This window comes from Carcharodon carcharias, chromosome 8 (genome assembly GCF_017639515.1).
Source record: "Carcharodon carcharias isolate sCarCar2 chromosome 8, sCarCar2.pri, whole genome shotgun sequence".
Classification (NCBI taxonomy): Eukaryota; Metazoa; Chordata; class Chondrichthyes; order Lamniformes; family Lamnidae; genus Carcharodon; species Carcharodon carcharias.
In genome coordinates, this window is record NC_054474.1 from 39499489 (window position 1) to 39515730 (window position 16242).

A 16242-nucleotide genomic window follows, 5' to 3' on the forward strand; every position below is an offset into this window, starting at 1 on the left:
TTGCAAGGGCACACAACTTTGTGCATTTCACTCAGGACCAAAAGAGCCAGCATGCAAGAGCAATTGGATTTGCCCAGATCTTGGGTTTCCCACAGGTGCAGGGTACGATTGAGTGCACTCACATGGCACACAGATCTCTGTCGCAACAAGCGGTCAATTATGTCAACTGCATGGGCTTCCAGTCATTGAATGTGCAGCTGGTGTGCAACCACCACAAACACATTGTGCACGTCTGCACACGGTTTCCAGGCAGTGTGCATGGCTCCTACATTCTCAGTCAGTCACAGATCCCTGACTTCTTCCAGTGTCCTGCTGGCTCCTAGGGGACAAGGGCTACTGCAGAGGATGTGGCCAATGACACCCGTGCGGCGGCCTCAGACTGCACCAGAGCAAAGGTATAACGAGGGTAATGCTGCAACTCACAACTTGGTGGAGCAAACTTTCGGGATGTTGAAAATGAGGTTCAGGTGCCTGGACCGGTCTGGTGGAGCCCTGCAATATAGTCTCCATGGTGGCCATCATCCCACCAGTATTGACCTTGGTGCGTTGGCATGGCGGCACTATCACCTCAGCCTGAAGGCAGACGGACTCCTCCATTGTGCCTTACAATCTAAGGAGTGCACTGGACGCCCTTACTGCTGTTCCCAAGCTTGCCTTTGCAGCTCCAGCAACTGTGACATGACCGAGTCCAGAGGCTCATCATCTGACTCAGACTCAGCAAATTTCTGGCCTCCAGCAGTCGTCCGAGTATCGGACACCAGGGAAGTCCCTGCCGCCGCCTGCTGTGGATCAGAAAGTGCGATGTGCTCACCAGATTGTGATCCCGAGGCTACTCTAAAGCTAGGTCTCACTGAGGTGTGTGTCTCTGCGCTGGGGGAGGGTGTGGTGAGCGCTGTGATGGGTCTTCAGGGAGGGTTTCAGCGGATTCCTCTTCTGGTCTTCCCTTGGGGTTTGATTGGAGGCCCTGGGTTATGAACTTTTGTCGGCTGTTTCCCAGATGTGCCTGCGGAAGCAAGGAGAGATAATTAGTGCATGGCAGTGGCCTGTGAAACAGGACACATCACTCACAGCATGGCTGTCTGATGGATGTTGCACTGCTGGGTCCTCTCTTGGTAAAGCATCACCGACCTCACCGTCAGCACAAGAATGGTCCAGATCATCGCCAGCCAGCTGGATGGTCCTCTTTTCAAAGTCGGTGAAGACCTTGATTTCAGGCATTTTTCCACAAGTCTGTGGCCTCTCCTTCTTGTTGTGTGCCAGATGTCCTGGATGAATAGATATGAAGAGAGTGTAAGCAGGATATCTGCCAGGCTAGATAAGTATGCCTGGCCTGTGTAGGTAGTGAGTGGTCCCATAGATGGGATAAGGACAATGATGGTGTGTGTGAGAGAATGAATAGTGATGCCCATTGAACTGGCAGTGAGGGCCCTGGGGATGTGTGATGGGTTTGTGAGTGTGTGAGTTGAGAGTGATGAGAAGAGTGACGTATCCTGGCAGAATGGAAGAGATCATTTATCCTCTTGTGGCACAGGGTGGATGTCCTCTTTTGCAGGGCATTGGCACTGATGACCACTGCCACTACCTCCAAAGCCGAAGTGGTGATGTTGCTGCCCATCCTGCAGCCAGAATGAGGGTAGAGAACATCACAGCGAGCCTCCACTGCATCCAAAAGGTGCTCGAGGGGCGCAACATTGAACCTGGGGACTGCAGTCTCTTTGCCTTTCCGGGCCATGTCTTCCATGCAGCAGTCATGGGCTGGAAGCAATGAGAGATAAGCATGCTGCTGCACTTTAAATATGGTACCCAGCGTGATGAAGCAGCGAGGTGATGGCGAATGAGAGCCCACCTGCCTTGGAAACGGCATGTTTCCTGGGAATGCATAATTAATGCAGTGGGTTTGGGATGATATGGCGTGAAAAGCAGCCATTGCAGCCAACGGGTAAAATGTCATTTTACCTACCCACTACTGCACTTAGTGCAAATCTGGGACAATTCCACCCCAGACCAATTCCAGTCATATACCAACCACAGAAACTGGAAGAGACTCTAAGCTGCTCTGAAATCTGTCTATGGGCCTCAGTCTATTGGTTCATAGCCAATCCTCAGTTTTAAAAAGTCAACCTGCTCACAGAAAAAGTCCAAATTCTAGAAAGATGGGCAAAGCACTTTAACCACATCTTCAATTGATCTTCATCTGTCAATGAAGATGAAATCAACAGACTGCCAATGGTTGCCATCAATTGTTCTTTTGATGACCCTCCAGTGTGTTTATAAATGACAAAAGCTATCAAATCCTAACTAGTGGCAAAGCTCCAAGAGCTGATGCTAACCTAGCTGGGGCTGGAAATCAATGCCTGGTCAAGAAGCTCACTGAACTCAGTCTATGTGAGAGCAAGGAACCATCTTGCCAGAATACAAGGATGCCTCCATTATCTGACAGTACAAGAAGAAAGGAACACGCCAACCTTGCAACCATCATAGAAAAATCTCACTCCTCTCCATCGCCGGCAAAATCTTTGCCAGAACCTTCTTGAATCATTTAGTGCAACATCTCAGCCAGGACGTGCTGCCAGTGAGTCAGTGCAGTTTCAGAAAAGGTTGAGGAACCACCCTTATGTTGTTTGCAGTTAGATAGCTCTGGGAGAAATGCCAAGAACAGAACATGGACTTCTACACCATGTTTGTTCCCCTGACCAAGGCCTTTGACACAGTCGGCCATGAGGGCCTTTGGGAGGTAATGGAGAAATTCGGCTGCTCTGAGAAATTCATCACAATGGTTCAACAGTTCTATGATGGCATGCTTGTGTGTGCCCTGCGTGATGGTGAGTCTTCTGACCTATTCCCAGTCACTAATGAAGTTAAGCAAGGCTGCATGCTAGTCCCAACCCTCTTCCACATGTTTATCTCTGTCATGCGTTCTGATGCCTCCCATGACAGTGATCCTGGCATCAAAATCAGATATCACATGTATGGGAAGCTGCTCAAACTGAGATGGCTCCAGGCAAAAACCAAGATATCCAAGGACATACTTTGTGATTTCCTGATTGCCAATGACTGTGCACTACCTGCCTGTCAGAGCTGGACGTACAATGTAATGTGGACTTGTTCTCCAATGCATGCAACAACCTCAGCCTTATGATCAGCACAAAGAAAACAGAAATAATGCACCAGCCTGCTCCAGGAAAGCCTCATCTCAAGCCCAAGTTTTCAGTTCATGACCAGAATCTGTCAGCAGTGGATAAGATCGCTTATATTGGCAGCACGCTCTCTCGAGTTGTTCATATTGTTGGCAAACACACATGCAAGAATTGCCAAAGCAAGAGTAGTCTTCAGCAGACTTCGAACATCAGTCTGGGAACTAAGAGATGTAAGTCTGCCTTTCAAAGTGAAAGTGTATGGAGAAACCGGCCTGGCCACTCTGCTCTACACAATAGAGCATTGGACTGTATACCACCGTCATGCCAAGAAAATCAGCCGCTTTCACGTGAAGATCAGATGGCTGGACAGAATACCAGACACTGAGGTGCTCACCGCTGGCATGCAAAAATTGAGTTGGGCTGTTCATGTATTTAGAATGCCTGACACTCGCTAACCAAAGCAAACCTCCTAAAGAGAGCTTGAGTCTGAGGCGAACTGTCAAGATGGTCAAAGGAAGCATTACAGGACACTCTCAAGGCTTTGCTTAGGTGTTCTGATATCAATTTTGAGTCCTGGGAGAAGCTTACTTAAGATCATGTACCTGGCACCACCAAATAAAAAACAATGTAGTTTCCTTTATCAGCAAGCGCATCAGAGGGAGAGGGAAAATGCAATGAAAGGAAATCCCGAGCCAGCAACTCTTCCAAAACTCAATCGGTTATGGTGTCCTGTCCTAGTTGCTACAGAACTTTTCAGGTGCAGATCAGCCTTAGCAGTCACCTACGTACTCACTGGAACCCTATCAAACACCACAGATGATGATATGGTCATCTTCGCCTTGAAGGATGAACAAGGCAAATCTTTTGTTTCTTTGTTTGTTATACTACCACCCCCTTTTGCCTTCAGCCCTTATGTCTTTTGTTAGGTTTTCCACCCAGGCACAGAACCTCCCTTTTGTTCTTCCCTCCCTTCCCCCTTTCCCTACCACTGTACCTGCTAAAAATTGCAGTATTTTTTCTTTTTAATTTCAGATTTCCAGCATCTGGACTATTTTGGGTTTTTAAATTATTTTTTGTGTGCATCTTTTAGAAGCAATTCTCAATTTTGAAAAATAACAGAAGTGCCTAGACAAAGGGTCTTTGATCTGCTAATTGGCAGTTGCTTCTGCAATAAACTAAGCAATAAATGACTATTAGTTTGTCTGGGTATTCCAAAAACCAGCTCTTACCCATTGAGAATCACCTTGACTTTGGAGAGTGGTGTAAAGCAGGAGATATTGATTCGAGCACACATTATATATCTTTGATTTGATTTCATTTGACTTTGAGATTAATATATCCGAATTATTATTGCCTGTTCTACACCACTACCCAAAGTCAAAATTACCCAGATTGTGTTAGGAAACCTTTGATCTCTGTGGGCCTATGAAAGAAATGTTGTTTTGTCAAAACAAGAGGCTTTTAACAACAGAACTCTGATACCAAGGCAGTCAGGCTTTTGGAAGCAGTACATTACACAAAACAAGCAGGTTATAAGAAAGACAGTACACTGCAGTGAATTAATCTTGGCTTGTGCTGTAGGATAGAATGTTGGGAGATTGTTCTGGTTACACTAAATACAACAACCAAATAAAGTGAAGGTAGCATCTTAATTCTCTATATTTTGTGTCATTATATGAATCTAGGTTATAGCAATTGAACTAAATGAGCCTGATATGTGTGTTTCACCTTACTATAGAAAAAAGCAGCTTATGATTCAAAACAAACATGGGCTTATATAATATTAATTTACTTCAGCTTTAGAAAGGTTGAAATCGAAAAAAAGACACAGATTTCTAGATCAGGTGACAAGAAGATTTATTCCGTACATTTAGGTATAAGGCAATGGGAGTCAATGAGAATAAAAATAAAATCCACAGAATATTTAAAGGAACAACTGGCACCATTAAACCTGGTAAGGGTATTTATGGCAGACCCAATTTATTAACAGAGAGAGAAAAAAAAGTTATGAAATGGTACTTTTTATGTGAGTTTCAGCAATGCAATTGATTACTTTGTGAAACCAGCATTTGAAATATTCCTTCTCCTCCCTCACTAACCCCCACCCTTCCCCAACAATGTTCCCACCACTAGCAACACTAAAGCGGAGGTACTTAGCCATCCCTTTGCATCCAGTTTTGCTAAGAGTGTAACTGAGGGAGCTGCACCATGCAATGTTTTTGCTTCATTTGTACCATTTCTGGGCTTGCCCTAAAATGCCACCATTTTTGACAGAACCAAAAAGAGAGAATCTTGGTGGTTCGAGGTACCATTCACCTTCCCCTCACCTGGTGCCTGAGCATTAGAAAGCAACACTCCCCCAAAATTTCAAGGCCTTAGTATTTCCATACACACATACAGAATGAACAGTACTCATGGACAACGTTACCAGAGGACTGAGAGGTGAAAAAGGAGATATTCTAAAAAACTGAAAGCATTCCTTAATAACAAGAGCGCCAGGAAGAAATAACACCAATAATGATTACTCCTAGCAATAGAGGCTGTGAAAAATAAGTATAATGGCTTGGAATTTCCTGGAAAAGACTTACATAGAAATTGCATCAAATTTTATGCCTGCCTCTAATTTGAATTTGTCAGTGAGAACCTACATGTAATTTTCTGCAAAGCTCATCTAGCGGCATTGAAATAGTAATAATCTCCTCACTGACGCTCAGTTTGGATTTTGCCAGGGCCACTCAGCTCTTGACCTCATTACAGCCTTGGTGCAAACATCGACAAGAGAGCTGAACTCTAGAGATGAGGTGAAAGTGACTGTCTTTGACATCAAGACAGCGATTGTCCAAAAGTGGCATCAAGGAAAACTGAAGGTGACGGGAATCAGCGGGAAAAGTCTCCACTGGTTGGAGTCATACCTAGCACAAAGGAAGATAGTTGTGGTTGTTGGAGGTCAATCATCTCAGTTCCAAGACATCACTGCAGGAGTTTCTCAGGGTAGTGTCCTAGGCCTAACCACCTTCAGCTGCTTCATAAATGACCTGCCATTCATCATAATGTCAGAAGTGGGATGTCCACTGATGATTGCAAAATGTTCAGTACCATTTGCAACTCCTTAGATACTGAAGCAGTCTGTGTCCATATACAGTAAGAACTGGACAACATTTAGGCTTGAGCTGGATAACATTGCGCCACACACGGGCCAGGGAATGATCATCTCCAACAAAAGAGAGTCTAACCATCTTTCCTTGACATTCAAAGGCATTACCATTGCTCTATCCCCTACAATCAACATCCTGGGAGGTTACCATTGACCAGAAATTGAATTGGACCAGTCATATAAATACTGTGGCTACAAGAGCAGGTAGGAGGCTGGGAACTCTGCAGCAACTGACTCATCTCCTGACTCCCTAAAGCCTGTCCACCATCTACAAGGCATAAGTGTGTGATGGAATAATCTCCACTTGCCTGGATGAGTGCAGCTCCAACAACACTCAGGAAGCTTGACACCATCCAGGACAAAACAGGCCACTTGATTGGCACCCCACCCACACCTTAACCATTCATTCCCTCCACTAACAACATAGAGTGGCAGCAGTGTGTACATCTGCAAAGTGCACTACAGGAACTCACCAAGGGTCCTTAGACAACACCTTCCAAACCTGTGACTACTACCATCTAGAAGGACAAGGGCAGTAGATGCACCTGGAACACCACCACCTGGAAGATCCCCTCCAAGCCACACACCATCCGGACTTGGAACTATATTGCTATTCCTTTACTGTCGCTGAGTCAAACTCCTGGAACTCCCCCCACAACAGAACTCAGGGTGTACCTACACCACATGGGCTGCAGCAGTTCAAGGCAGCTCACTACCACCTTCTCAAGAGCAATTAGGATGCGAAATAAATGCTGTACTAGCCAGCGACACCCACATCCTTTGAAAAGGAAAAAACAGTTCCTAAGCCAGAGTGTAAAAACTGGCAAACTGAAATCCAACAGTTATTATCTTGCCTACTAACTTCAGTGTTCTATAGGCTTTGTCTAATGGATGTTTTAGTTCTGTTCTGTCCCAATAAAGTTGATCCAAGTTATATACCTATATGTTAACATTTTTAATTCATTGTGCCTTTCTTTAAATAATTTAAACCAAACTTACTAATAAATTAAATTTTGATTATTTGTGTGTTATTTGTCCTCGATGAAGGCAACTAACTCAGGAAGCCCAATGTGAATTTTTAGAAATGCAGGTTTTAAATATAGCTATGACTGATTCATATGGTTTCATACAGCCAGCTTTATAATGAGATGTGGAGATCAAACTGGAAAGCAAAAATATGATCTGTAAAGCAATTGCAAATATCCCCAAGAGGTCTCAGCAGATATACTGACAAGGTGCAACAGGCTGAAAGGTTGAAAAGCAACCTCTAAAATCGGCATTGCAACAGCAACATCCAGACACAACACATGAAAGGCTTCATAAATAATACATGTTTATTTTCTGTAAACTATTGAGGATAACCTTTCCAGTACTTATTAATGCCTGCAGCTGCTAGGACCACCGGGGAGATTCAACATCAGCTACACTACAAACACAGCCAGTGCAATAAAAGGATTGAGGAAATATTTTGCTAAATGCAATATCAGATGTATTTCTCAGAGTGTATAACAGTAGTAATCTCTGTTGGGTGGTGAAGGTATGATTCATATGTTAAAGTAACCTTAGCTTAATTAATGCTGTATTGGGAAGAATTTAGCAGACTTAGAAACATTCAAACAGGCCCTATAAATTGTGAAGTGATTGATTTTAATACAATTCCTGTAATTAATGTCTCTGAAGCTTTCTTGAGTGATCAAGTTTCTCATGACACGGTGTAGACTCGATGGGCTGAAGGGCCCCTTCTGCACTGCGTGATTCTGTGATTCTGTGAAGAGAATCAGAATAAATGCTTGCATTTAAAGAGCTTTATTTTCCACAAATATCTTTTATGTGGGCAATGCAGAAAGAATGGTGATCTGAAAAAGAATAAGTATGCAAATATCATTTAGCACTTTGAAAGTGGCTCCAAAGCCTTGTGTTTCTAAAAGAATTAAAAAGTTATACAAAACACGCAATAAAAAGAGTGAAATAATTTTACCTTCATTATCATATTGATAACCATGACTCAAGGGGGATAGTTTTGACTTTAGATGATATTGATTGAGGTGCCCCTTAGACCTCCCTTACAATTTTTATTTTCAGAAATGAAAAGCAAAATGTGTAACAGGCAATTGCATTAGTATTGCCAGATTCTCACGATTGGTTAAAGTCAAAATTACCCCCAAGGTACAACACTTTGAATTACTATTCAAGTTAATTACAAAGCACAAGACAGCCAATGTTACCAAGATCCAGGCAGCAAGAAATTTCAGAGACCAGCACAATTGCAGCAATTTCAAGCCCCAGCCTCCACATGCTTTTGGCAGCAAGCAGCTTCAGGTGCTGTAATGTACCTTAAGGGGCATATCTGAAACTGCACTCTATCACTATCCAGCATGATTCAGCATGATGCTATTTGTTTTGAATGAGTTAGTAACTGCATTAAAATAGCACACAAAATACTTCATGGGACTATGTTAAGCAGGCACTTCGAAGGGAAACTAAGCTGGTTATTATGGCTCCTTTAGTCTCCCATCAGTCACCCATCAAAATAAATTGCCAAACTATCTTTTTCACCAAGTTTCCATCCAAAAATTCTGTCACTGGAGTTTTTTTTTAGAAATGGCGAGAAGTGCACGATTCACATCTAAACTGTTTTAACAAACAAATTATGTTAACTGGGATAATGTGAAGAAAACATCACAGCACTTTTTAGATGCAACATGCCTAGACCAATTCGTGGAGAAAAAAACACTTATTTTAGTTTAGATAGAATATTTGGTACAGAAACAGGCCATTTGGCTCAACCAGTCCATGCCGGTGTTTATGCTCAACTCAAGCCTCCTCCCATCTTTTCTCATTTAAATCCACCATTAACAATCTATTCCCTACTCCCTCAAATACATATCTAGTTTCCTCTTAAATGTATCTATATTTTTCACTTTAACCGCTCCATGTGATAGCAAGTTTCACATTCTTACCACTCTTAATACCAAGTTCCTTCTGAATTTCTATTGGATTTCTTGATGGCTATCTTATATTGATGGCCTCTAGTTGTAGTACCCACAAAAGGTAATTTTCTCTCTATATCCACTCGATCAGAATCTTTCATAATTTTAAAGGCCTTTATTTGGTATTATACATAGAGTCTTTGCCCTGCCTAAATTTCCACCCATTCACAGAAACATTCTTGCCACCTCAAACCACTCCAGAGTGTTTACTTGCAAGGTGTATGACTCCTTCTGTGCATGTATGCCCAGAGGGGAGCCTGAATATCATTTTGGGACTATGCCCATGCACTTAATTGGTCACTCCTAAACCGCTGAGAGCCAATTGGAGGGGAAAACCAGAAGAGACACCTACCAAAACATGTTGCCATTCCAAGCCTGGAACCAGAAGAGTTGATGAGTTGTCTGCAGAAATAAAAAGATATGTTCCTGGCCCAGACCCTGAAGAGTGTAAAGCCTGAAACTGTTGCTGCCTGCCTTGTCTGGACCCTGAAGCATGTATGGTCTCTAAAATTGCTTGTGGCTTAGATCTTAGTGTCTTTATCTATGCTTTGCAGTTAACCTCAATGATAATTCGTAGTAAACAATTAAAGCAGCAATCTACCAACACTGTGAATTACTTTTGAGATTGTGCTGCTATAAATCAATCTTTGCCTTTTGTGGATTGATGGTTACTTTAATATTGTCTTACTTTGTGAGTTCATAGTGGTTGCATGTTAACCTCAATAGTAACCTGTGGTAGCTACTAGTACAGTTGATTTGTGGCTTCCTAGTTGCACTACTGTTATTAAAGCAGCAATCAATCCACAATTGACTCATGTGTGGCACTACGAATTGCAAGCGAACAACTCATCAACTGTACTAGTAGCTACCTACTACATTGTAATCATGAACTCATGAAATACGATTGTGATTAAAGCAGCAATCAACCCACAATTTAAGCACAAAGACTGATTTTTAGTTACACTTCTATGAATTGCTACTGAGGTTAATTAAAGAAGCATTCTACAACACTTTGAATTACTATTCAAGTTAATTACAAAGCACAAAACAGCCAATGTCACCAAGATCCAGGCAGTAAGAAATTTCAGAGACCAGCACAATTGCAGAAATTTCAAGCCCCAGCCTCCAGATGCTTTTGGCAGCAAGCAGCTTCAGGTGCTATAATGTTACTTAAAGGGCATATCTGAAACTGCACTCTATCACTATCCAGCATGATTCAGGATTTGATGTATAAACCCGTGTACTCTGTAGACAGGACAGAACAGAAATGTTACAGACCAGACATTTATGTAGTCTTATCTTCAATGTAAGTAACTTATCTTTTTATTTCTGCTGGACTGTTATAAAGAACAAAACAAAAACAGAATTACCTGGAAAAACTCAGCAGGTCTGGCAGCATCGGCGGAGAAGAAAAGAGTTGACGTTTCGAGTCCTCATGACCCTTCGACAGAACATATGTTATAAAGAACATATCTTTTTGTTTTCTGTGGAACTGTAGGTTAAAATTACAATGGCTGCAGGTTGAAAAATATGTCCACTGGAACAGGATAAGAGATATATACAATGCTGCTGGAAAGGAGTCTTGGACCAAGGGAGCTGCCTGACAAGATTATTTTAATTGGCTCCTGATCAGGTGACCAGGTTTTGTATGATAGCAGAACAGAATAGCTCCTAGTCTGAAAGGAACAAGAGTTAAAACCTCTTTGCCTGTGCATGACAGATGCCAATAATTCTACAAGAATAGCTCACTGGCTTTTTCTCCTCATATCTCTATAACCTGCTCTCTCTGAAAACCCCTGTCAAGAGGCAAAGGGGAAAATCACTGTTAGAGACATTGAAAGGCAAGTGCTCAACCAGTGAACTAAATACTTAAGGTGCTGGAAGACCATCTCCTGTCATCAACAAGAACTGAAAAGAATTTGGAAGACATCGATCAAAATCAACCCATCAAATCCTGTACTTCGGAATTGGTGCTGTTGAAATGTTTTATCCAACCCTTAAAATCCATGTACTTGTGTGTCTTATGTGTTTTGTATGTGTGTGTATAGGGATTTAAGGAGGGGGTAGAGCTTAAGTTATAGTGTTAGAAATTAGCAGTTCATATGTCTTTCTTTCGTCACTGGTTAACAATAGTTTGTCCAATAAACAGTTATTTACTTATTAAGTATACAAACCTGATACTCATATTCTGTTAACCTAAATTACACAGTTTGGTAGAATTGAGGCAATCTGGTGGTTTGATCAAACTTTTTCATGGTTGTCGCGGCTTGGGGAACAGTGGGGCTTGATATTACAGCGCACTATCCCCAGTGATACATGACATCAAATAAAGAACCCACATTATTGTTCTAACAATCCTTGTTGTACAATTGATACATTTGCGCTAAACAGAAAAATGCAATGTGGTAGCAGCGGTGATGCCTGCTGTAACATTTGAAGATTTGACTGAACAATAAACACGCCTCAGCTCTTTCACATGCAACAGAGCTCCTAGTGCGGAAGTGAAACAACTGTCAACCACACACACCATTGAAGCATGTAAGTGATTCTGAACCACTGTCAAAAATTCTACACATTACATCCATTCTGGGATAGTGCACCTAGCTCCAATGAGGAGGCATCAGCTCTGGGTAAGGTTGCTGAAAATCAGGAGAATGTGATTAGTCTGAGTCTCCCTGCTGCAAAAGTTTGTGCAGGAACAGCCACTAGTTACTCAACTCCAGTGAGTGTAGTGAAGGATAGAGCACCACAAACAGAAGCAGCTGCAGCTGCAGGCCATCTCTTCAGGAGGTTTCTGGGAGATGCTTTTAAACATTCGCGACTGGGCCAAGAAAGAGTCCATCCAGCAACAGTTCTCAATGACTTGTAGAAGGCTGTAAAAAGATTTCTTCATCATTAAATTTACCTCTTCAGGCCTGGGGCATGTTTTTGGGCCAAGAACACAGCTTTCTGGGTGGAACCTCTCGGAAGCCTGGGAAGGCAGCAACAGCATGACTATTACAGTCTATAATCAGGCTGTGGCCAGTCATGGAACTGCAAGATAGGAGACCCACAGAAATCAAGTCCTGAAGGGCTGTGAAAGCCTGAACATTTATTCCTGCCACAGATATTCCTGCAAAAAGCCAGGAGATGACCGCAATATTTGCAATACTCAATTGGAAGGCAGCAGGTTAAAATTGCTATTGGCAGTGAAGGCCTCTATAAACTGAGCACTGCAGGTCTGTAAGGAAGTCCTTAAAAATCCAAACAAAATGGGTTCATCACTCGAAGTTCAGGTAAGAGTGAAGCTCAGCTTCAGGATATAGCATCTTCCATTCATGTCTTTTAGACAACAGCCAAAGACAATAGATCAATTTGTTAGCAGATGCAGAGACAAGGGGATTAATTGCAACTTGATGGAAGCAGAGCTGGCTGACAGAATAATCGAGCCCATAGAAGCCTTCCAAAAAGACTTCTTGTACCAACCCAAAATCTACAGCGTGGAAGCTCTACTACAAAATGGATGCAAGTACGAAGTCATACTACTGGATATACAGAGTCTAGAGGCTTGTGTAATTTGTTCACTACTGGCATGATAGTTAACACAGGCAAACCCAATAAGCAAGACAGGTGGTGTGGTCTTATACATGTACCCAGAGATTGCCCAGCTTTCCATATAGGGCATGTGATACCAGAGAAAACTGGAAGCACCAACACAGAAAGCAAGACTGGAACAGCTGGTTAAACATCACATAAGACACAACTAGAGGCCTGACAGGTACAGCATCCCAACCAACCAAGACAGCATGCCAAACATCACCAAAACAAGAGCCATGAAATGTTTAGCCAAGCTATATGGTCAGTTGATGAGGATGACAAGAATATCAATAAATGAGGTGAGCAGGCATTCTATATGGTGAACATCAAAGTGTACCGACATAATGGTACCATCGGAAGTCTTTGCCACCATCCAGATTATATGCTCACAGATGTAGGGACAACACACATTATAGACAAAAATAATTACTGGTGCAAACATCTTTCCATTTTGCACACTGAAATAGATGTATGCACAGAAGTGGCAAGTGAATGTTTAACCAACCACTGCCCAACTTATGGATGCAATGTCTTGGAGATTCCGTTCCTGGGATCCATTACAGTTGAGTGTCGCTACAACAACTCACCCTGTCACCTCAGATATTTTATGCAGTGGACACCACAGATCCAGTAGTTGCAGACCTGCCGGCATGCAGAAACGTGTCCCTAGTCACAATTCATGGTACCATCAAGACAATGACAAAGACTACAAGCCACAGGGATTGCCCTCGGAAACCCTATGCTCATACCAGTAAAAGGCTACTTAACTCTGTAATGCAGGTCATCATTCGACAGACTATGTGGCACAATTTAAAGTGAATATGTATACCTATTCAGAATTTACAAATTTCATCTTATTGCAGAATTATAATTTGGTACGCTCTTCTCAGTAATCACTCGTCAGCACCCCCAGGGGTACAATCGAAAAACAGGGGGAGATGAGAGATGATCATCACCGACATGTGGACAGTGAATCACCCAGCAAAAAAGTCAGATGAAAAGTTTGATACCCAATCAAATCCAGTGGAAATTGTCAGCATGTGTCCAGAGCTGAGATCGTATCAAGTGCAAACACCAAAAGTCATGACGGTGCAGCAAAAGAGATGTCAAATCAGACCAATACCACAACAGATAGACCTTGTAAGGCTATTGCTTGTAGAACATGGTCAATGACAAAACCCAAAACAACACCCATACAGACAACCAGATTTATGAGAACACAGCAATCACAAACCAAGTTCACCACAACCAAATCTGGATGTATCAGTAAAGCACTAGTACACTTGGAAGGCTTAAAAGTTCATTGCTTTGTGTGATGGCCTATTCAAACACAATATCATTTCTTTTTGATGTAATATAAATAGTTTTTGATTCTTTATGTGTAAAACTATAATTTAGAAAAAAGGGGAATGTTGTGATGTACCTTTAAGGGGTATATCTGAAACTGTTGTCCATCACTATCCACCATGAAACAGAATGTGGCGTGTAGTTCCATGATTCTGTAGACAGAACAGACCAGCAGTCCTACAGGTCAGATGTGTCTACATAGCTTCCTAGTTACCATTGTATGTATATAGACTTATCTTCAAATATAGAACCCACATTATTATTCTACCAATCCTTGTTGTTTGATTGGTTTATTTGCGCTAAACATAAGAACGCAACATTAGGCTCCAGGGAAGGCACAGGCAAGGCAGGTAGCACAACAGCTTCATGATTCAGACTAGGGTAAGGCAAGCAGCAAAACAGGCTTCAGTGAGGCAGTATTATTCAGCAGGCCCCATTTACGTTATCCTCTACAATCAGCTGTCCAGCATCTAGACGCAGGTGCAGGCAAGACTGATTGAGTGCACATGCGCTGTCCCAAAGTGACTTTCATACTGCCGAATGGTCTTCAGGTCCTCCCTTACATGGGTGCAGGTGCAGAAGGACTGATATGCCTTGCAAGTAATCACTTAACCTCACAGATACAGATGCATTGATTTATTGGCAGGTAAACCCCTACTAGCTTCCCACTAAAGTAGCACCACCCAAGATCCTGACACAATTGGGTAATTGCACTTCTTGTTTTCCATTTCCTATTTTAATGAATGTTTCTGTTTTGAGACAATCTGATCAGCTGTTTCTGCCATGTCATTCTTCTCCACTAGTCCACCTGGCCTAATTTCCTTTAGTGCTCCTCCATGCCTAGCTCTGAGCTTGCATCTTCCTCTGGTTTCTCAGCTATCTCTCCTCATGGCCTCTCTGAGCTCATCTTCTCCATGAGGCCTGAGACCTATCTCATGTTCCCTCAAACCAATTCCCACTAAACTGTTAACTTAACTTCCCCTCCTGGCCTCCATGTTAGCCAATAAACAATTGTCTCTCATCAGTGTTGTCCCTCTCTCCTTTAAATCTCATTAGCCCTCTCCTCAAAAAAAATCCTTGACCCTCCCTGTACTTGCAAAATGTAGTACCACCTCCAAAATCAAAAGAACATAAGAAATAGGAGCAGAAGAAGGCCATTCGGCCCATCAAGCCTGCTCTGCCATTCAATAAGATCATGGCTGATCTGACTGTGGCCTGAACTTAATTTTCTTGCCCTTAACTCCTATGCAGATCAAAAATCTCTGCAACTCAGCCTTGTGTCATGGATAGAATGGAATTACTTTTTACTGCCTATAATCAGCATATTTTCTATGGAAACAGGTGTGTCTTTTCTTACTCTTAGAGTATGTATACCAATTAAATAATTAAGCAGCAAGTTTTCAAGAGTTTAAAATAAAGAAGGTTATTTATTCTCATTCGTTTATCTGAATGAGCTATTTATCAAGTATGTATAAATATCTTCATAGCTAACTTCTTTAATTTTAAAAACTGGACAAAGACATTTTTGAAATGGTTGAAGCTATGTCTTTCTGTGTCCCTCGAACAATAGGAGCTAATATGACAGTATCGCAGAAACTTACACCTTGTTATTTCCAAAGAGACATTAATGACCCCTGTGGGCTGCAGAGACCAAATACAAAGGCCAACCAGAGCCAATTCGTCTGCTAGGACAAAAGACACTGCATCCTCCCTTTAGGATTTAATGGTTGGAATATTAACAATCTCAGGGACCAAGACAAAGGGATATATACCCTTTGTCAAAGCCAGAGTGGAGAAGTGATATCATGTGACATGAACCCATAGCTGGTGGAACCTGTAATATTACCTTGTGGTGCTGAAAACCTTCAATTTGCCATTTTTCCATCTACCTAGCAGCAGCACAGAAAAGGAGCTTTGCCAGACTGAATATTTGTCCCCCATCTACACTGCTTCTACTATACCTTTTGTACCATCGACTACAAGACTGATTCACCTCCACGTGCTTATCTCAAAGTGGAAGTCAACTCTAATGGAAAAG